The sequence below is a fragment of the Idiotropiscis lumnitzeri genome, chromosome 19 (assembly GCF_059441095.1).
Source record: "Idiotropiscis lumnitzeri isolate Australia: NSW breed Sydney's pygmy pipehorse chromosome 19, RoL_Ilum_1.0, whole genome shotgun sequence".
NCBI classification, from domain to species: Eukaryota; Metazoa; Chordata; class Actinopteri; order Syngnathiformes; family Syngnathidae; genus Idiotropiscis; species Idiotropiscis lumnitzeri.
The window spans coordinates 5110072-5133994 of record NC_142409.1 but is presented as its reverse complement, the minus strand read 5'-3'; the positions used below and the strand labels follow the sequence as shown (position 1 = coordinate 5133994).

The window sequence follows — 23923 nt, the reverse complement described above, 5'->3', positions numbered from 1 at the left end:
GTCAGGTGTTTATTTATTCAAGTTGATGATGCGTGAAGAAGTACATTGAGGCACAATGACAAGTACGGAAGTCACCAACATTTTTAAAACTGATTACTACTTTTTGGGTACTGTACTGATTATGAAGTAGTTTGGTTCCTTTTTTCTGAAATAACAAATTTGCCCACACTATTTGGGGACAAAACATAACCTCATCTCTGTTTGCTTGTCTCCACCAGCACTTCGTCGTTTGGTCATAAGCACCAATAATGACCTTTGTTGTTTACAAACAGCAATGCAAGTGTGATTAAAAAAATAAAAAATAGAAGCATCTCAATGGTAAGCTGTTTTAGAACAAGTCAGCAAACATCTCATGATGTCCTTTGGAACAACCTTCAAGACACTCCATAGAAGCTACTTGAGGGTTAGAAAATAGGAAATGCCATCTAAAAAAAATCTGCCCTTAGAATGATCATTTTGTACAATTTTATTGACAATGCTCATTAAGTATGTAATATTTATCCTTATTCATTTTTTATTATTTATTTATTTTTTTACATTTTTTTTCCATCTGCTTTTTTATAGTGAGTATATTGAGGAGTAATTCTCAGGTCAAATACTCCTGCGTTCTTGCCGCCCTAATTATCTGGAAAAAGAACGACTATAAAAGCGAAGTAATAACATCATTTGATAGCGACACTTGACTGGTTTTCCCTCGACACGCAACACATTTACCCCGCTTCATGATTCACTGAGGTAACACCAAACTGCCTCCTGAGAGACTCTCACGTGTTGTGCTACGTATCGTCAGTTCAATTAGCAGAAAGCGATTGCTTTTGCATTCTTGAGTTTCAAGCATGTGTTTTTTTTTTTTTGCCTTCAGTTTAGAAAGAGGGTGTCTTCTTTCGTGGTGAGTCTCCCCTGACTCACGGGGGTCCCAGAGACACAACCTCTCATCTTTATAGCGCATATCATTACAAGATAAGCTGCATGCTTTGATGTGATGTGTGTAGAAGTTTGCCGTGGCACAGAAAAGCGGAAAAGCTGATCAGAAAAAAATCCTGCAATATTAGCAAATGAAAACATATGACTTCACTTTGAAATCATTATGAAAAGGCTAATCAGAGCAATATCCTCAGAAGAGAAATCAAAGATGCACGAGGAAGCATCGCTCAGCAGATGAATGGGGAAAGGAAATTGACGAGCGTGCTACATTCGTTTTATCCCACCCCTCTCCCCGAGTTTTGCGATAACATCTGAAAGATAAAGCGGCTCTCTGGTTGTGATGCAGGAAAAATGGAAGGCAGATACAGAAGGAGATTAAAGGAGAATTCGAGAAAAGGAAGATTGGACAGCGGCGATAGAAGTGACTGAGCAGATAAACACACAAAAGGCTCGAGCCGCCTGCTTCTTGAATGCAAAAGATGCGGAAAAAGGATGAGGAATTTTCCCGATAGAGAGGATAATATGTGGAATTGTCAAGCTGACAGGTTGGGGGGGGGGGATTGTTCAACATCCGAGCAGAGTTTCTCTCAAGAGGCGGCAGTCTCGCCAATTTCTGATGTAGTGCCGGGACAAAGATATAGACAGGATAGCATCCATGATAAATGAAGGAGGAGAAAGCAAAAGGAAAACAGAAAAGAAAAAAAGTCCACACAATGACATCGCCAAAGTACAAAACTGTTTATCCTTTGTGGCCTTCAATTAGTGATGATTGCAAGCGCTCAATTTTGTGAGTCTTTGTCTGAGTTCCCTTTTAGAAGTGTTCTGTTGACTTCTACGCGGTGTTATTTGTGCTATAAAATTGATATTTTTCTGCTCAAGTCAAGGATGTGATAAAAAGCTTTTAAGCATTTGACATTTTTTTTCCTTCCTCCCAACGACTTCACAGACCCCGTTTGAGTTCTTGTTGCAACGGAACAGTTTGCACCAAAGAGCGGGTGCAAAATTACATGACACGCAGGTGTGTCAAAAATGTCGCGACAAAACAAAACATGGAGGGATCAATCATTGAACAGCCTCTCCAAATATTCTCTCTCGTCTTCACTATCACCTGTTCCTTGTTTTACTTGATAAAATAATTATGCCTTGTTTTTGTGGCGCAATCCAAATAATACAGCGCGGTATAGTGACCCCAAAACTTGAGACAGGGTCACAGTTTTTCCATTGCGGTGTGTCGGTTAGTTGTGTGGTGCTTAATGGCACGGTGCGCGGTGAAGAGTCGCCGACTGTAATTTGTTTTCTTGATGGTCCACTTGAGCCGCGTTGCTCAATGCGCAGATGGCCCGACAGAATGTCCTTGTTTTTTATGGTTTTCACTGTGGAAGTGATGGAATTGGAAGTGTTAGTGGAAGAGACAAACGTATTGAATTACGCAAACTAAATACTGTATAACGTTACTATAATTTGGGGGAATCCAGTAACCACATTAAAGCCATGTTTTGTTGGATTTAAGTCACTCTAAATACACGGGAATTGGATGCATCTGGTAACCTATACTTTTAAAACTTGGGAGAAGCCAGCCGCGATTGTTACTGTGCCCTGAAATGACCCAGTCGCAGAATTTGGTCATACGTGATATGGCATGACTCCTTAGATCATTCAAAAGCTCCAAACGTTCTCAGAAAAAAAACTTCTGCCGGCCGCTTCTTGTTTAGTCTGGCCACGCAGTCCTTGCGGGTTTCCACCTGCCTTTTAAATAGACCATTGAAATACAAAAAAATCAGCTGCCGTAATTTGTCTCGGGTTTTTAAATCACATGGTGCACGCGAAATGAATTTATTTATAACACGTAAATTGAACTGTGCAGCACTTCAGTAAATTTTGGCTGATCCAGTTCTGGGTGTGCCCAGTTACTCAATCACGTCCCACATCTGTTTGCATGAGAAATCAACTTTGCACCCCAAGTTGGACATGCAAGCATTCAGTAAATTAGGCCCTTCGTGTATTGTGCCCCAAAACCACGTCCACATTCGGAATCTACTTTTAACCGCCAAATTCATTGCTGACCTGATTGTTGACACAATAGTGCCACAGTTCTTGCTGTGAAACCACAGAAATAGAGTGTGGTCCGACATATGCTTGCTGGCTGTGAATAACAAACCAGCTGTTATTGCATGTGGGCAACATTTCACTCACACTTCCATAAAAAGAGACCTTTCTTGTGAAAGCATGAATTTGTGCGAGAAATTTGACAATTAGTAAAAGCTTCTAGGCATTAGCTTGTCTGCCTATGATGTATACAACCGGGCTTGGCTAGCAGCTAAACTAAAAGCTCAGACTGCCAGTATCCAAAGTACGATTGCGCAGCTCAAGCTGGAATCCATCACTTATCAAAAACAAAAACAAATCATCAACTTCAAGAAACGGACGACATTTTTCAGAGTTGTGCTGACTCGCCTCCGCCGCCCTGCTGGGATGACGGTGAACTGTTTAAAAGCTTCTCAGAAGTTATAAGTTGAGAGTACATGACAAATACGTAAACCAACATTCATTGAAACACACATTCAAAGCCAGAAAAGTATTGAAGAACATTGCATATCTTCATTACGTTCTATAAATCCATCATGCTGGGAGAAATCACACTGCGCCCACAGAAACAAATGATTAATTGTTCATCCTCTTTTCAAATGCATAATATTAAGTCTCTGTAGGCTGCAAACAAAGGCTCAAGTTTCACTTTCTCAGGCTATTCTGACCCGTGCTTGACCACATCTGAACCTTCCCTTGACCAGGCCTTAGTAGGGGTCTCTGACCAGACAAGACTCACTAACCTGAATTAGCAAAGCTGAGAACAAGTTGAAGTCATATATCAAGACCACCGAATGGATTTAGTTGCAGCAGTCTTTCAAAGTTGTTTCTGAATCGACCTGAGACACAGAGCTCCTACGCGGAAGATCTAATTCCTCCAGACTCAGCCTCGCTTTGCTGCAATGGTCTTGTCATCATTAAAATCAGACCCTAGGTATCATGAGACCTTGTAGCATCTACAGTATTTTGTGCGACACCCCCCCCCCCCCCCCAAAAAAAGCTTTTTCGCTCCAAATGTAATCCCTTTAGGCGTTTCTTTGTTATTTGTTGGATTTAGAAAGGCTTAGCACGAAAGGGAATGTTCTAGTGCAAGAGCAAGGCAAGAGGATACTGTTTGTTGTTTTTCTTCTTTGTGTTGGAGCAGAGTGTGATGAACTACAATGACAAACACTATTATTGTGTCCATCCGTCTGTTCATTGGCGCACTAGTGTCGAGTCTGAGCACGATTTGAGTTTCATGCTGCAACACTCCTAAAAATAAGATGGCGTGGTTATTTTATTCGGAACGAATGTAGAATTCTTAGCCTTATGCGGTGCTACCAAATAATGTGAAGTGGCTGAAATGAGATTTCCCGGACATTCTGGTGAGGAGTCCTTCATCGTTTCATTGAAAACAACTGCAACAAATGAGACAACGTAAAATCCACATTCTGTCCAGCCGCATTTTTTATTCCAATGCTCCAGTTCCTTCCGTTAACAAAACGCATAACCAACAAGTATCCCAAACAGATGATTTGAAAAAGTTTCATCATACAGGCCAAGTTCAAAACAATTGGCGTTCACACAGAAGTTCAAAACATCTTGCATGTCCACTCCAGCAGTCACTTCGGAAAGCCTGAAAAGCTTTCAGTACTTTTCGTACTGTAAGTAATGTGGTCCTGCTGGACGTGGCGGCCCAATCGTAAATCTTACTTAAATCCATCATACAAACACAAATGCTCCAGCGCCCATTATATTTGCTCATTCCTACACTGAACACTTGGCTCCTGTAAATCAATCCGTTTCACAGTTGACCGCTTGAAGCATTCATATGGAAGCGTTAACAATGTCCTTAACAAAAACGACCATTTGAGACACGAAAATATTGTTTGTCAAAAAGCAATGAATATCTCACCTACTTTGCGGTTTGCCCTCTGTAAACCATCAAAACAATCAAAGAGTTCTGAAAACCTAAAGAGGGTGATGATTAGACTCCCACGCTCTCCGTCACTCAATACTGAAAAGTTCATACACCACTTAAACCATCCCAAGAGGGCTGTAAATGCTTTTTCTTGCCCTTCTTTTGATAGAGATGGGTCAGAGTGCAGGGTCAAGTACGCAATTTGATGGTCTAGCATCAAAAATTATATTTTCCTTCTTACATGAACCATTCCCATCAAAACACCCGCAGCAGTGCCAAATAATAAAATAAAATAAAATAAAAAAGCGGCCCACTGTAACTCATCATCATTCTAATCTTCATCACCGTCATCGTCATGTGCACGAGTACCCTTAGGTCTCTTCAAGATTGTGTGATGGCGTTCCCTCACTCAGGGTCAATAGCATCGGCTGACACAATCAGATTGATTTTTGCAAGCGTTCGCTGTTTTGAAATTGCTTCTCATATCAGCTAATAGTGAAATACAGTTACCATTATATCGATTAGGTGGGTAGAAACTGGGCTCGGTTTAAAAAAAAAATTGATTTATCGATTTGAATCGTTTTTCTCATTGATTCATAAAACATATAGCGCTAATTGTAATAACGTCGTTTCCCCCATAAATTCCCGTGACTTCATGTGTTACGCAAGACTCTGTCATTACGCGTAAGTATTAAAGTAAAATGCCGGAAGCAGTAAAGTTAGCGCCAACAAGCATGAAGACCGTATATATAATATATATATTAAAAAATAACACGGGGAATGTAGCTGCATTGGCTTCGATTCTTAAAGTCAATATTTTTCCTAATGTACCCAGTTAGAGCAAGCAGTTTGTGCTGATTGCAGCATTGGTTCTTCAGAGAATGAATTCCATTTGAAAGTAAAATTGGTACGGCGATTTGATTGAATCGAAAATCAATCAAAATGAATCATGAATCGAAAATCGAATCAAATCGGGCCCTTGTGTATCCAATCAAATCCATTTTGGAAATTTGAATCGATACCCAGCCCTAGTCGGCACTTGTACTTTGTTAATACTTAAAATAGGAAAAAAAGCAAAGTGCAAAGTGTAGTAAATGTTTGTGCAGACTGTACCTAACGGATAAACACATTTTATCTACTCGCTGCGACACTTTGTGACACTCAGAAGGACATATTGCTCCTGTAAGACATGCACAAGCACACATTTATCATTCGCTCACACTCTTTGAATGAAAAAGAAACTTGACGGGATGAGTAATTCACTCGCTCTCGAAGCCCAAAAAAAAGCACATATGCGACAAAGATGAGTTTGGGCAGAAGCATAACGTCTATATATGCAGTCAATGGGGCTTAAAAGTTGCTATAGGCGCACCACAGTTCAAGTGGACTTTCTTGTGGGAAGTTGGTCGGACTGACAGAAATGGCGCTGAGTACACCTGCGAGCCACATGTGGATAGGTCCCGCCACGGAAAACGCCACCGTCATCATTAAAAGCCAGGGTGGAGGCGATCGTTAAGCCATTATTTATGTGCTTTCTGCTGTTTTTATCGCCACCAGACCTAGTCGCACCATGCAGACGCACACTTGGACGGCCTCTGAAGAATAACACAATTGTGTGTAGCCACCCAGGGGCTTCGGGCTAATAGAAAAAGTGCAGACATTGACAGTCTCGGGCAGTTGTAAAGTCGCCAAAAATGTGTGCTGTAAAAATAGTATCTGTAATAATGTGCTTGTTCCACAATGGACCGCCAGTCTTTTCGTAAATGAAATGCGTGGTAATGTGACACCTTGCTTTTACGAGGGACTGAAAAGGAAAGAAAATATGCAAGACTACTATTTCCTTCCTTCATTAACAAGAGCCTTTATGACGGCGGCCCTGATGTTGGACCCGTGATAGCTCATACATAACAAAGAATTGAGATTTAATCGAGGGTTTAATTGAATTGAATTGAATTGAGATTTTAGTAGAATTGAGGTCTCCTAAATGTATCACGGCAATGATTATTTAATTGATTAAAAAAAAAAGGCCAAGACTCCCCCCACCCCCGCCATGAGAATTGGACGATATTGCACAGGACAGGAAGGCTGTGCGCCATGTCATGAAAACGGCACAGCACCTCTAAAGTAGACACATCCCGCATCACAGTCTGTCAACCACACTGCATTTTAATTTATTTTTTCCTTTTCCCTTGAACATTTACACTGTGATATCCTTACAACCTGCAATTTGAACAGTCGGATGCCGTGTATTGCTTTTTTCTGTTAAATAAGATATGCTAAACACTGCTGAACTCGAATACACCGTCCTTTTTTTTTTTTTTTTAAACTGACGTTATTTTCTAACTGTAATTATATATGTTGCCTTGCTGCCTTGCTTACGTATACTTCCGTTGTTTGGAAATTGTTATCATGACCTATAGTTATACAAGTGGAAAACCTGTTGGCTGTTTAAAGCCTTTTTGGTGGCACAAATTTTGCCTCTAATGATCTTTTTCTCTTATGTTACATATTATACATTACATTTATGGACCCTTGGACGATTACTGGCCTCTTTTGTACAATGCAAGAGCTACTGGTGGCAATAACAAACAATACAATAGACTCTAAGAACTGCTATCTCACTTTATCAGTCTTGCTACGGTGGTGTAACGAAGGTGTGGTTGGAGGAAAAAAAACAAGTGATGAAGGAACTAAGGTGGTTTAAAGTTAATGAGGGATGTTTTTCTACAGTCGGGCTGTGTTACCCCCTTGCAGCCCTCAACATACCACGGCGTTTCCTCTCCATTTATAAGAAGGAAACTGTTGCTTTTCCAGCTGTGGCTGACCACTTCTGATGTGCTCTCCTGTGTTTACTTCTCTCGCTTCAGTTCCTCAATAGCCCCACAAGCAGTCGCAGGATTGTGGAATAGTGACGGGGTTATTTTCAGCCAATCCACACTCCCATCTTTTTCTCTCCATATGAACTCATCTTCTTTTAATCGGCCTCCATTATCTTCCTCTCTGACGAGTCATTTTGTTCCCGCCTAACCTCTTTAAACACCCCCACTCTTGGACAATTCTAACCAGCACGCTCGCTTGATCGCTTCTATTTCTTTTCACGACCCATCCTTCCCCAAGTCTCCATCATCCTTTTCTTCTTCTCTTTTACTCATTCGAAGCAGCTCCAGCACCAGTGATCTATCTCAAATGACCCAAAACGACCTATTGGCCTTTGCTCCTTTCTTTTTTTTTTCAGTCGGTCAGAGTGAGTCTGGAGGCCATTTATTCAGCTACTTCACTTAGATGTGGGAGGGAAAATCTACAAAAAGACAAAAGTCAAAGTACACTTAAGCAAACGGTAAATTTCCTTATGATGGAAATAATGCTTTTCTTGGTCTTTTTTCTTTTTTTTTTTTTTTTTTTTACAGTTTGAAGAAAATTCTACAGAACTACACTGACTTACAAATATCGATTTTAGGAAAATGACGCTATTCAAATATAGTACGACAAATAAATAAAACGGATCCCCTCGCCTGGCTGCCGAATAGTTTTACCCGCCTGGATGGATAGAGATAATCGGCGTACACATGGCGATAAACAACCAATTAAATTCGCAATCACACCTATCGACAATTTATCGTCTTCAATTCCGCATGCTCGATGAGTGGGGTAGAATACCTGCAATAAACCCTCGCAAGCAAATAAAGGGTTCCCTCATAGACAATTCTCTTAAAACCAACACAAAAATCTTTTTGTCTCCATACGTATCGAAAGAGAAGTTTAAATAGGCTCAAGGTCGTGCCAATGCAACTCCCGCAGAAACATGTAACCCCAAGTAATGCAAATGAGTGGGGGATTGTGCACAAAGAGGCTGTTCAACTCGAAGGGATATATTTGGGTCAGGTACACAGCTGTGCACACACAACACACGCAACAGACAGGCGTTGAGCCCGTGCAGTAACCCACACACATACGTGAAAAAACATCTGTTTTCGGCCTCCAGTCGCGCACAGATGGACCCGAGGGTATAAGTAACAACAAGAGGCGAGACCCCACGGTAAATATAACCAATCGTGCTTAGGGCCGGTTCAGTGTTGTGGGAATATAATGACTCAGGCAGCGTACAAGCAAAATCAATACCTGCCTCATTTCTAAGAATATTTAATATAGTTGGCCAAAATCCAATTAGCCTCGTCTTGTTTGTATTGTTCTAGTGTGCACGTCGCATGAATATGCATTTCGTGCGAGGGGGGAAAACTTTGCTCGTCTTTATTTTTAATTGGAGCTGCAAGAGGAGGTAAAAGCTAAACATAGATTGTGAGTGAACGTATCGCTGCTGAAAGTGATGCTATCCAGCTTTGATGTGGAGCCAGCAGAGGCGTCACCAAAACAGCTCAGATTTAGCCCCCCCCCCAAGCTTAAATTAGACCTGTCCCAGCGATCGACGCCGACTTTTCTGTCTTCTGTGACACTTCCTCACTCGGGGGAAGTTGGTGGAGCTGCTATTGTTGCTGCGATACTGTTGAATGTGCGCACCCAGGCCACTTATTTTTGTGCACAGTTTTATGCGTATGTCCTTGGATGACAGCAAAAAGTTTCTGCTCTAAGAGCTGCATTTAGGACGAAAGCAAACAACTGCCGTGTTTTTATTGCTCATCCTTTTTTTTTTTAATGACGGAATTCAGCCATATTCACATTGGGTAATCTGCATACCCGTATATCATGTTTCATTGCAAATATAAAATTTGAGGTTGTATTTTTGTAGTACTATGTGAGAAATTGCAGTGCTTTCATGGCAATATGTTTTCCATTGAACCCATCTGTGCTGTGACCATCATTTTTGGAGACGTATGATTCGGCATCTACTTTGTCTTGAGCTTGTGGACCCGGCCAAAAAAAAACATAGTAAGTTGCTTATTCACGTTGTGTTTTCCCATTCAAAAGTCTTCAACATGAAGTCTGAAGTCAAACACACCCACCCGCTCTTTATCGTGCTTCTTATTGTGAAAGCACCATTTTTTGATCAATTATCGTGCACAAGCCTCGAAGCAGGTTTTGCAGGGTTGGCTAACTACATATCTGGAGTTTCAACTACAATGAAATAATGTCAATGATGTATTAAATAAATAATGTATTCTGTGTCTAGCAGTATCAGTATAAATGATCCACTTTATAAGTATGATAGATTATTGATTGAGCAATATTGGTAAACATACAGTACACTACGTATTGCACATAGCTCTGAGGAAAAATTATACAAGTGAATTATATTTGTGTCATTTGTTTGAAACTGTTAGGTATCACAACTTTACCCAATGACTTGAAATTAGAGATAAAAAGGGTCATTTTAATGTTATTTGTGCGTGTGTGTGTGTGAGCGTGCAGTATGTATGCCAAACACGAGTTCCTTATAAATGATTTCGTAGTTAATTTCAAATCTGCCAAAAGGGTGCTTCAAAAGGTGACATTGTATATGAAATAGTAAGTAATCATCATAAACTACCAAATACACCTGGAATGACGAATACACCGTATAAAGTGGACCCTGGCTATTCACGGGGAATAGAAAATGAGCCGGGCCACAAAACTTGAAAATATGCGTTTATTTGATGGCCACTGAAATGCATTAAAAAAAAAAATTGGTCACGCTCTAAATTCTTGATAACAAATAAACAATTTAGAGTGTTCAATCAAGCTACCATGCATGGTTTTGCAATGTGGGAGGATACCCGAGTACCCGGAGAAAACCCACAAAGGCATGGGAAGAATATACAACGGACCTCTGAAGTGTGCGGCGGACGTGCTAACCAGTCATCCACCGTGCCGTCTGTATATATATGTATATATAAAAATAACTGTAAAACATGATATACTTCAAAGTTGGGATGGTGTTCCTAAGCTTGAAAGCATTCTTCTTTTTCTTCCTAATGTATTGACGCTCATTGTAGCCAAACGTTCAGTTTAAGTTACATCAGCCCACACGATATGTCTCCGTTCAGGTCTTTGGCAGTGTGGCCATTTGCAAACTGTCATAAAAAAAAATTTCGTTTCTTTTGGAGCAATGTCTTCTTCCTGTTCGAGTGGGCTTTTAGCCAATGTCTGTAGAGGACTCGTTTTACTGTGGTTAAGGACACACTCTTGCTAGCTTCAGCCAGCATCTTCATTAGGTTTCTTCTGGGGTTTATCCGCCCATTCCGGGAAAAAGGCATGTTCACCTCTGGGACATAGATTCCGTCTACTTTCTACTGGACTAGACCGTCCAGTGGTTTTTATACAGCCCTATAATTTTTTTGAACAGATAAACGTGGCTTGGTTCAGTCACTAAAAATTTCACCGAAAGTTCCTGATGTCTTGGAGGATTTGTTTTGAATTTCCCATGATGTTACACAAACAAGCCCACAGGTGTGTCTCTACTTACCGATCACTCAAATGTTGTCAATAGGATTACAGGCATTAAGACATAATTATCTGCATTTTCCTATTTTTGTTTCAACTACATACAGTAGATGGCAAGAGACAGTTGAATTAAGACGCAGACGCCAATCTAAGTTCATTTTACATCGACTAATAATCAAACGGACTCTCCTATCTGTTTACTGGCTCTGTGTGGCCCTTTTCAATCAAACCTACTTTACATTCCGCAACGCTACCGCTTCACCCGGTGTGGCACTCTGATGATTTAGGGCGAGGTAGTAGAGTGGATTAAGTGTGCGCTTCACGCTTTCTGCTTCATGCCTCCGAAGGAGGGCATAGTGTCATCGATCACTGCGAGACAGTGTGGAAACATTAAAGTGAGACGTGATTAGCAAGAGTGCGGCGTGACACGTCGCGGGCTCAGCAACAATGACACCTTCAGCCTCAGAGTTTTTCCATGCCTCAGATGTCACTCAGACTGCTTTGATAGGGCACCCCAATTTAACCACACTTTGCTCCCAATTTGGCTTCCATTCCTTTGCATTTCCTCGCCACCTCTTTGTGACCTTGCGCTGATTGGCAGTGGTCAGCTACCTGCACGAGCCGCTTTGTCGCCGTATTTAATGAGCATGTGGAAAGACACCCTGGTCATTAAGCCAGGCTTATATGATAAAGGCAACTACTGACGCGGGCCTGATGATTCGAGATGATTAGAAGGCGGTCCTGAGCCCTGCGACCGTATCGACGGGTCCAAGTGCTCCTGATGCTGTGTCATCAGTAATTGTATGAAGAGATAGTGTTGAAGAATTTGAGTCGTAGTTGAAGAGTAGTTGCTTTACTTTAATAATACGTTTTTCGTTGGTTTTAGTGTACCGTTGTACTGCATATCAATGTTTTTGATCGTGACATCAACTGAAATCTAATTCCAACAGTCCTTTTGAGAAAACTTTTACGGGGACACCTTGATGCAGTTTAATGTCCATATTTCGTTCTTGTTGCCCCGTACTGGCGCCGCTGTCTTTCCCTCAGAGAGTGTTATGCCAAGCAGCCTATTGCTGGCACCGCACAGAAGCAAATGCAATTACGGCCTCCCAGTAGATTCCTAATCACTCTGCCCTGATGTTAAAAGTTCTTTTTTAATGGGTTTTGAATTTCAAAGATACAGCAGCAATTCACTGGCTTCCATTTTTGCGGCATGCAAATGAGCTTATTATCTGGCCATTCTTGAATGTAGACCTCACGAATAGCTACTGACTTTATTCTTGCGGGGGCCCCCCAAAGACACTGTTTTTAAATGTATAAAGTTAGAACATGTTTATTTAGGACACCTTTTTTTTTTTTTTTAAATAAAGAAAACTTGACAGAAGCTGTTGTTGTCGTAAAGTTATCATTCGGGCGTTTGTCACGATATCATACCTCCCAAAGTGATCATTTAGTTCTATTGTAGCATGTAATCAGCAAAGATATAATAAGCCACCAACATACCGTGAATTACTAACTTGCACTGGCTCGCAAAGTCCAACTCCGAACAGATATGCATGTGGAAGAGAGGCGAGTTCACAAATTCAGTTCTAGTTGACCACAGAGGGGATTTTCAAGGAGTTTAGGTCAAGGCTCTAAAGTTCTTTTCATGCCGCACTTGACTCCGTACTTTGTGCACCGGGGTATAGTCATGCTGCAATTTAAAAAAAATAAAAAAGATAAACAAGACTTCCCAAAAGTGTTGCCACAAAGTTGGAAGCAGAATTGTCCAAAATGTCTTGGTAAGATGAAGCTTCAATTAGAGTTGAGTGCCTTACGGCCTCCTTCAGGAAAACAAGCCTCTAGCATTATCCCTCGTCAAGCAAACATTTCAACTGGCACAATGTAGTCAGTTATTACACTACCAGATGGAGAAGCGGGATTTAGTCGCTCTTCAGAAGTCATTCCCACTGCTCCCCAAACTGAGATTGCATGCTTTGCCTCACTTCATCTGATATTTGGCGTTGCGCTTGGTGATGTAAGGCTTGGAATTCTTTAAACATCCACTTTGAGATAATGCTACTTAAATCTGTAAGCCAGTTAGAAACAAATTCTGTGTGGCATTAGAGTTTTTGCTAGCACCAAAACTACATTTTGGACCCTGTCAGTCATTTACATTTCTTAAAGATGTTTTGGCTAACTTTACTGTTATGGTTTTACAACAAGAACTACAATGGCGGAATACTAGGCCGCAAATTAAAATTGCGCAACCCTTTGCCAAGAAAGTGCACGACATTTACTGCACCACACTTGAGTCCCATTACATGTGTGAGTCAAATTTGAAAGGTCAGTGATTGATAAGAAAAGACTATAAACTCTTCCAAGTTTTTTTTTTATTCTCGTGTGAAGCGTTGCAAAGGGACATCACCAAGCCAACTGTTGACTTCCGTCTCTGGGCATTGCAGTGTAAATCCAGCCAATAGCGTGTTGGCCTCTAATGTCTTCCAACTTCAAATCAGTTGGTATGGTAGTGTTTCCAATTTGTATCACAAGAGTGAAATCAAGTACAATGCAATTAAAGTGTTTATGCTTCCCTTTCTCTCAGCTTGGGTGAAGCCAGACTCATAAAAATAGTTCATCCATAGTTGGGATAATGTTATTGCCCTCGTATGGGGAGGGAGACAAAACGCATGCCTGTAAAGAATGTGGGTTTTGTGCAGAGCGGTCTGAAGTCACCCCGGTCGCAAGCAAGGAGTTTGATGCCGAGGCGAGATGCTCTTACATCTGTTTTCGTGGTCGAGCGGAGACGAGATCACGGCGAGCGCCTGCAGGCTCTGCCGCCGCTCGGCTCGTCTCTTGTTCCGCGTTACCCTTGGGAGGCATCTCTCTGGCGATGCTGAGCCACATGCAAACACACGCGCCCAAGCACCATCGCAGTCTCTCTCATTAACACTCCAACTTTGGGAGATTGAGCCAGCCTCTGTTGTTAATGGGACAATTTACAACTGAACAGACGCACGCACACAATACGCGAGAACACGGTCAGCTAATTAATTGGTTCCACTGGAGCTGAGACCTAATTTACTATCCTCCTCTGCCACCTCTCCTCAGATAGTGTGCTCCTCAAGACAGCTTCCTTATGGCTCGCTTCCTCTCCGACGCTCCTTTATGCACACTGAAGAATATGGGCTTTTTTTTTTTTTTTTTTTTTCATCCGCTGAAAAAGTTATGGTTGTTGTTGTTTTTCAGGCCATTTAATTACCGAGCTGTCGATGTGGACAGTCGGATGAGCTTGTTATCTCCGATGTGTTGATTGCAGGCAGCATGTGGGAAGATTGATCATAGAGCACTTGTTCTTGCTTCGTGTCGCCCTTAAGGTTTTCCCAATGAAATGTCTAATAAAAAGCCAAATAAAATTAAAAAAAATATGTATCATTTAAACCCACAAAATTATTTTTTAAAAACACATTAAATACAGCAAGCCGGATGTCAGATGGGTATAAAATCTACATATACTTTTGGAATGGGTGGGGACACACCCGGGGTCCACTGTTCAACAAAACAGCAGCACTGACCAATGTAAACCGTCTCAGGTGAATACAAATTTGGAGTCTAACTGTATGAGTTTCCTACATAGTGATATGCAAGACGATCTAATGCGCCAAAAAGTTTCTTGGGGTTCAAGCTGTTTCAGTTAAAAAAAAAATATATATATATATGTATATATATATATATATACACGGACACACACAATATAAAACAAATGAAATGGATTCTTATGATTCTCTCGGGTGGCATCTCGCCAAGTTCTTTCTGCAAACGGGCCAATTATTATTCTTGGTAGCTCGATGCAGTGAAATTAATAAGAATAAATCAGAAGAGTGTCATCAATGTAGGAGGTGCTCCTGTGTTAAATCTCCAGGGGGATCTCTGTACCAACTGTTTTCACATCACACCATTTGCTTTAATTGCTTTAATTAAGTCCCTTCTGTAGTTAGCTAGTTCTTGTTGTATTTCTCCTGAAGCATGGCACGGGCATAAAATTGCACCTGTGTTAATTGCAGTGTCCAACGCCATGCGGTGGAAAATATATACTACAGGGGCCATCTCCCAGAATGCCCTGTGGGGCCTTTGTCTTCGCAGGGCCCATTGAATCTTCATAACTACCCATCTCTATGTGCTATCATGGAGCGAGTGTAATGAAAGACGCTCGAGCATTTATCTATAAGGCATGTCATACATCATTCGCTCTCTTATATTCCATAACCTCTGATGCTCAAATGATTGATTAGGATCTTGGTAATTTGGTGCATTCCGTGAAAAAAAGGAAGAGGGCTCTCATCCTTGAAAGACTCATTTTCCATAACCCACGTCTACTTGGCATCAAGGACTATTGCTGTAGAATTTCAGTCTTCCTTGCATGACAGTATATGGCCATCTCTTTGGGAAGTAGCCGGTGCCCTGGTTGCTTAGAATATTTACTTTGCGTTTTCTGCGCACCAGCGTAGAAGGCAGGTGTGCATGTGTGACGGGAAAATCCGTCTGAGATGTGCGCTTGCTCACAGCTGTAGACAGTGATAGTGTAATTCTGCAGCCGGTGAGACGTTCACTTACCCGTTAGCCAAGCATGTAATTAAGCTTTAAAAATGTCACCATGCACAGAGGTGGGCTTTATGTTCCTTATCACTGCAGGCCCATGTGGTTGCACTGATTTAATGTTTGTTTGCTGTTGACTTGTAGTTAGAAAGTTCCCACTCCGGTTGTGCAAAATAATTTGGTTCATCATCCGAACTGTTAAAGTAGCAAAGCATGCTTCAGGTCATTTCGTGTTGAGTTTTCTATTATGGGATGGCTTTTTTTTTTCAATAACTTTTACCTTGCAATAGTCAAAATTGAAGATTGACCAATTGATGGACTACAAAAACTTTAGCGTAGCTAAATGTCCGAAAACTACAACCAGTTGCCAGATTCAGTCTCTTGTCTGCTCCAGCCTGAATACGTGAACAAGCGACAGTTTTTTTTTTTTTGATTTTGTGGAGATGATTCTGTTTTTTGCTCATATGAGCTCACGTTGGATCCAAAAACGCTTTTATATTTTCACAGATTGAAGTGAACAAGAGTAGTTATGCGCATTTGAATTTTGGTGGCGTTCGGTTTCAAACAGAACCGACAAAGCAAACAATATTGAAATGCATGCTTCGCTGCTGTGACGTAGACAGCTGAGACAGTAAAAATAACAAACCGAGCGTTGTTGACTATCTCATCCCAAAAAAAGCCCTTAAATCACTAAAGAGTCTTTTAAGGGCGTTACTTTCAATACTGGTGAATTTTATGTATATGTAATACCTATGTAATATGGCAATAAACTAATCACAATCACTGGAATATTAGGCAATAGGTGTCAGCCATTCTTATAATTTTTACGTTTTTATTTGCTTTTTTTGGCTTGCCAGAAACATTTGCTGTGGGAAATAGGATACAAGTTGTACTGCATAGAGACAAGCACGTTTTAATTATTTGCTTCAACTCAAACTGAAAAGCCGCGGCTTTTATACCATTGTGAATGGTAAACATTTTATGGGCAGTTCAACTGAACAATTGTGCTGCAATATGCTGACAAGTCATTTAAATATTGTGGTCCACACTACAGGCTGACACCTGTTTTGCTTTGATAGAGGTCACCTTAGGTACAACGTTGGCAAAGTGGTTTTGTCCTCTGGGCTTGTTGTGACAACTGACTCATTGGGCACGCCCCTCCCTCGGCAATGAGATGCTGCGCTGACACCAGCCTGCAGGTCTGGGTCGGGAGCCACCGTCTCTGCACTCTATCAGCGGCTGGATCGGCCGCAAGATTTTTCACAGGTTGACACTGTGTTGTCAAACATGTCTCAGCAGCCGACGCAGCAGCAGCAGCAGCTTCTTTAGTGGGGGAGTTCGATTCACACATTTACAAGGTTTAGATAAGAATGAATGTCAGTTCACTGTGATTGCAATTGGCAGGATTTTTTATGGTCCACCTTGGACTGGTAAACCTTTAGTTATTTTTTTTTCTTTGCTTTATTGGTCAATAACATTTTAAATGCAATACGTCTTATTGAGCAAAATCAATAAACAAACAAACAGAGTTGTGCACGATACAGTGCAGAAATCTTTGCATACATTTTTTGAGTTAACCCATTGTTATGCTCCAAGATGCTTTTTGCTCTACATAAGTGAGGTTTTGTGCCAATTGAATAACCTGAACATGTGTAAATATAAGTAACATTCATTTGCAAGGAAATTGAACATTTTCTGAATTTAGGAACCATATTAGGAACGCCTACATTATGATAAGTTCCAGGGCAATAGATTTGCCTTTAAAAAGATTGGATGAACAGAGGAAGAATTTAATCATTAGTTTTGATGAACACTGTCAAATATGTATTTACTTAATCGTGTTTATTATTATGAATGTTCACTGCATTAGAACTGAGTTTCACTTATGTTCAAATTGCACATTTTTTGATACAGAATATCGGATCCAACTAGATTGTCCAGGTGTGCCTCATGTTGCGGTCAATGTGTCAAAAATATTTTTAAAAGTTTCATGTTGGTTGTATGCACTTCTCGATCACACTGCTAACCTTTAAATTGATATGAAGTGGAAAAGTAACGGGCGCATTTAAAAGTCTATTGAAAGAGTCGGCCTCCACCACACTCGCTGTAATGGATTTAAAAGTCAGAGGTCAGATTGAACTTCTTCAAGCAGTCACGAGCCAGCAGGGAAGGGCCACGTCATCCTTGTAATTGCTGTCTAGTGATGTGTGAGAGCTTTTCACGGGCATGTTTGTCACCTTTTTTGCCGCATATTGCTTGTTGTTAAATTCCGTGCCTTATCTGGAATTGTGTCCCACACGCACACACACACACACACACAAACGCTAACCACCTCAACTTCAGTGAGAGAAAGTGAGCTAAGTAAATATAACAGCAGAATTTGTGAACCACTTGAGAGTTTTGATGCGCCTCAGGGTGGGAAAGTGCTGGCGACACTAAATGAGCAAGGCAGTGGTTAGCTGTGTGGGGGTGTGTGTGTGTGTGTGTGTGTGCGGGTCCATGTATACGCGCGTGTGTGTTCATTTATTTAAGCCTCACATTTCCAAACAGATTGGAACCAATGTGTGCATCCGACTGAAGCAGCTGACATTTGTGCTGTTTCGTGTTTATTCAAACATTGTCACGAATGCTGGAAAGTGAAATTGTGTTTGTGTGATGAGAAAAGTACATCAAAAAAGACCAACTGCTTGTGTTTGATGAGTAATTCCAAAGCCGCACTGGGCACAACAGATAAGGTTGTGAAACAAACAGGCCATCTGATCCAAGAGAGTTCTTCAATCCCCCTCTTGGAGAGACACACACATTTTCCCCAGAATTAATTTTCCCTCAGATGTGGGGGGTCGCCCAAATGCCCCTGCTGGGCAACGACAGATGAAGATAATCATCAACACTCCCTGAATGAGGTGTCATCGCAAGCGTAATCCCCGTATTCCAGCAAATAGACTTTAGGTTGTTTATTTACCCAGCCTTCGAAACGAGGAGACATATATTGCACTTCATGTAAAGTGAACCTGGAGTGTAAAACAAAATAATGGGACTAATGAATCAACCCACACGAATTAAGGTGGACCAGCTGGAATTTATAAGTCGTGCGGCTTCTTGTAAAATAAATATGGACATACAACAGTCCACAAGGTCGATCCTCACTCTAAAAGATGTCGACATAAAGTCGGATCGTAATTGATACTCCAGAGGGAACTCGTTTAATTTTACATACTTTAATTGATCTGTGCTTTGGTGCTGCTATTTTAGGTTCCAACAGCGTAGCAACAATAGCGGAGAAGAATACTCAGCCAATTAAAGTCATTACAATGAATGCAGTTGTTGCTAGTAGTGGGAGATTCAATCCCTAAGCAATGAGCTGGTTGCATTATCTGATCTTTTATTATTTAAAAAAAAAAATCCAAAGGCTAATTGCTCATAAGCAAATGACGAAAAGTCCGTTGAGGTTGATGTAATTGCCCAATGAATGTTGCGATAGCCGACTCACATCTTTCTGTGTGGCCATTTTGTTTAAGGACCCATTGATGACTATTGAAATCAATTAGCATGAAGCATCAGTGCGGCATATGATTGGCCTGGCTGGAGAGCTCAACCTTTGTGTCATCGTCTATTGTATATTAAAACGGCATCCGAACCTCAAGCGTAGTACGATGTTTATGATTTGCCTTCCCGGAGCGCTATACTTACTACAGCCTCTGAGGTGCAAAGAGGAAAAGTCCTTAAGTGGATGGGAGAATACGCTCAAGCTCACTCGGAGTGCGTATCTGCTATCAAAACGTGCAGCCAGCTCCTCCCTATGCAGCTGGGAGCATATGGATACCCATATTGTGAGGAAAGGATGCCACCGACACGTGGCGGCATTGACTCTGCCGTGCCAAAAAGCCTACACAGAATGCGAGTGCAAATGAGAGGACAGCTCAGGACGGCAACATAATCACGAGGGCAGTGTATAGCAATTAAAGGGTGGCCCCACACCAAGCAAATAAATCCCTTCCGCCATGTTTGTGAATAAACACCGCCTGCCGCGCATGCACATTAGTCATCAGAGGTGTCCGGAGTTGCTATTCAGGCGTGTGGACAAAAGGGCGTGCAGCCGTTCACTCCACGTCCAACCTTAAATGACGCCCAGGAACAAGATGCGGCCAACACACCCATGTGGGGTCAGTTTGCAACCCCCCAGACACTCTTTGGGGAAATACGCTTGCCATCAAAAAGTCAATAAATGTCAACAGTTAGGAATGGAAGATTTAAACTACTGCTGACATCAGTTGTCGTGACAACCAGTATTCTGAATTCTGAATTCTAACTGCCTTTTACTTACTCCTGTCGATGATGTGCATCAAATTGCAACTTTGTAAAGTAGCAATATGCGGTCACCTTATAAATAGTGGTCTCACGGGCTCCTTTGTGTGGCCAGCCAAGCAATGAGTCAGATGGCAGCAACAACAATGGCAGATGACAGTGCTATATTCTCAACGCTGGAAATGAAAGGTTTCCTGACATGTGTGGTGTTTAATTGCAGTGGCACTCCTGACAAGAAGTTGGAATTCCCTCGGGAAATTGCATGCGAATGCAGGAAATGTCAATGTCCACAGTGGTTGCTTGTTTGGTTTGCTTGCTGCGTTTGTTGGAAACTTCCGACTCCACCAAGGGTCATTTTAGTAAAGTGAGGCTGCAGAACAGATTTGTTGCCAATGTATTATTCATGTTGTAGCAGTAAGAGTGTTTTTGCTCGAGGACTCCCCCTACAGTAGTGTCTGTATAAATATTATATATATATTTTTTTTTTTTTTTAATTGAAAATTAGACATTTTGAATACTGTGATGGCTTTTTCACTTTGATATCTCCATTTCGTAATGAGAAATGAAATTTATGAATGAATGAATGCTTTCTTCTCTCAATTACACCCGCTGCTATGTAAATCCAGGGATTCTGTTTTCGCACCTTTTTCAAGTCAGTTTAGAATTTATGATGAATCATAAATTGATTGCAGCAGAGCGCAGACAACAACAAACTGCAAGTGGCAAAATCCCTCCTTCTAAACAAGCAAAAACAAACGCGCCGCTAAAGAAATGCACACCCACAATCGCATGCAAACTCAAAGCTCCTCACTAGCCTCTTTGTGCGTTGTGGCCTTAAACAAAGTCTGGGTGGATTTTTACTGGTGTGTGTCGTGTCTGGTTGCGGGGCATCAATCGCCATCGAGGTGCGACCTCGGCTTCACACTCCCGTGTGTGTGCGTGTGCGTGCGTGTGTGTGTTTGGACACTTGAGAAGTGTTTGTATGCGCGCCCGCAGTCCCGTGTTTGGTCACTGTAACGAATACAAAGGCAACATTTCTGCAGGAGGTTCTTCATTATATATCGTGTCATTCAAGCGTCTTCACATCCACCTCAGACTAAGTCAATAGCGGTGTTAATATGATTCTCCGGACTCATTACCGCAGGAAGAATTCAATTGATTAGTTGCTGACGCTTGGACTTTTAAACTGCCAAGATGGAGTGTGTGCACTTGCTTTGAGCAGCTCGAGGTGCATTGAGGTAACTCGAAAATTTCGCGTGTTTCACATTGGATGATTTTGTTGCGCTTCTCGCACAGTTATGAATTTACACCACCAATCACGTTTCCATCAAAATGCGTTTTGCATTTTTGCTCCTAGGCTTGCTCGGAGCAAAACATCCTCGATTGTGTCAGGTATTTTTTTTTTCTTTCCCCTAAAAGTTAACTGCACTAAAGGGAGATCAACACCCTCCGCAATTAAGTTCGGGCTCGCTAAACATTTAAGTCAAGAGGAGCTTGCTGCGATATTAGTCTGGGGTGCTTTAACTGCTAATGTTTGCATGGCGCTGGTGTATTGCCTTTGTGATGCTCTTGTATCATTTCGTGATGCATGTCTGCGAGCGTGGCCAAAAATGACTTCGGCGCTTGCAGGAATAATTACCGTGAGCTATGATGCCCCTGATACATTTGAAAGGAGAACATCATGTACAGCAACCGCCCCATTCGCATGCCCTTTGCTGCGGCCGAGTGATCCATCACAGCGTCCTGCAGTTGTTCCCGTGTGCATGTCTTCTGTATTTGTCAGGTTGTGAAACAAAGTTGTAAGTGGAGCTGAGGCTGGAGGCTTGTACTAATATGCCCTGGAGATGATTTGGAGGCTTTAGACTGCCTAAAAGTGTAAAAAGCTCCCCGTGTTCTCCTTCGGGGCCAGTCGTGGCTGCGAGACAAAATTAGGTCCACCGGAGATTACTTTTGGAGGGAATACGATAAAAGCTGCAGTAGTTCAGTTTGTAAGAACTTGACCAATGTGCTCAAATGATATTTAGATGTCTGTCCATTTCTGCGGCGATGTCTGTTTCTTCAACATTGAACAATTGGTCATGAAGTTCATTCCAAAGCATAACATAATTTGGTTCTTTCGCGTATAGACAATGCAAATGAAAGTGTTGAATAAAAAAAAATAAAAACCAAAATTCTACAAAGGTCTATGGCAGGGGTCCTCAATCCTGTTCCTCGAGGGCCGGTATCCTGCAGGTTTTCCAATTCTCCCAGCTGCAACACAGCTGATTCAAATGATCAGATAATCAGCAAGGTCTACAAAAGTTAGATAACGATCGTTGAGGTGTGTTGCAGCAGGGAAAGATGGAAAATGGGCAGGACACCGGCCCTCGAGGAACAGGATTGAAGACCACTGGTCTATGGGATGACTTAAGTGACCCAGCCGTGTCAACTGCGAAATTTCAGTCCACTAGTCGCGTTTAGCCTCGCCTCTGCTTGCAGGGTGTGAACGTGAGCGCCTCAACAGATCCCTCCGTCTCGCGCCGCAGCTCTCCAGACGCTCCCACCCGATGGCCTGAGCGGCCGCACTCACGACACTGACTCGCTCCCTTCTCTTTGCAAGCGGCTGTCTTTTTGCCGTGGCAGAAGAAGTTAAAGACTGTCAAAGGAAGCCGCCGATCGTGACGGTTGAGATGAAAGGGAAACGGAACAGAGGCGACATGCTGTCACTTACTTTCCCCTGAGCGGGTGACAGGTGCTTAAACATTTCTCCGCGGGTAATGAAAAACCACATAGCGACACCTGCTGTGACTTTTACTCTGGACTTTAATTCCGTCGCCCCCAAGGTCAAGACGCTCGTTGATTCACTCCAAAGGCAGGGTAAAGTTTGCATTCAAGGAGAAAATCAAATCAACACAGCAAACACTCAGCATGACATTTGGGAAGCAGAAGCAAAGACGCTTTAGCCTTGAACGGAATTGATTTCATACCTCAGACACAAGAAGAGTCCCATTTCTTATTTTTGCAGTTCTACCCTAGTTGACTGCAACAAACACCTCTTATCGAAAGTTTTTGCTTATTAGAAAAGTTGCAGTTGCACACCTTCAGTTCTTTCATGGTCCAAGGAATTTTGTGTTCTTGCTTTACAAAGCACTGTTTTGTTTTGTTTTTTTTTCCCCAACTGACCGGACTTCAGATGAAAAGCCAGTTTCCCTTGCACTGAAATAATAATAATAAAAAAAAAAAACGCCCCTCAAATTCAGCAACACAACGCATTAGCAAAAGCCGCCTCCTGATTACTTTGCGCATCCTCTTCAACTTCCATTCCTTCCCCTCGCATGAGATAAAGAATCCTCTCCAGGAGGCTCATTCTTGTATTCCACGCTCCCTGAATCAATCTTCGTAATGGCATTGCATAAATGATTAAAAAGCAATGATGTGGACGGTCTAGACTGCTCATCAGTTTGCTCGGGAGCAAAGAAAGAGATCATGAACAATTGAGCAACAATTGTGCGGACGGCTTTGTTGTAAGGCTTAATGATGCAAGAATTGCTTGAATGTCGTAATGACGTACAGCAATTGAGGGATTAGTTGCAAATGAAAACCTATTTGACTGTTCAGCTTTATGTTCACATCAGCGTCTTGAAATGTTTCAAGGATCTTCTTATACAAACATTGAATGGGTTCTTTACCTCAGTAGATTTAATTGAAATTATTAGGGCCCATCAAAAATGGATATAATATCAATTTCAACTGCGCAAAATATGCAGTAATGTAAAAAAA

General features: G+C 41.7%; 1 protein-coding gene across 3 annotated transcripts in view; it reads left to right on the top strand.

Moving 5' to 3' along the window:
• Nucleotides 1–23923, top strand: part of sema5a (sema domain, seven thrombospondin repeats (type 1 and type 1-like), transmembrane domain (TM) and short cytoplasmic domain, (semaphorin) 5A) — a 97379-nt gene that overhangs the window by 4204 nt on the left and 69252 nt on the right. The gene's annotated exons all lie outside the window — the stretch shown is intronic.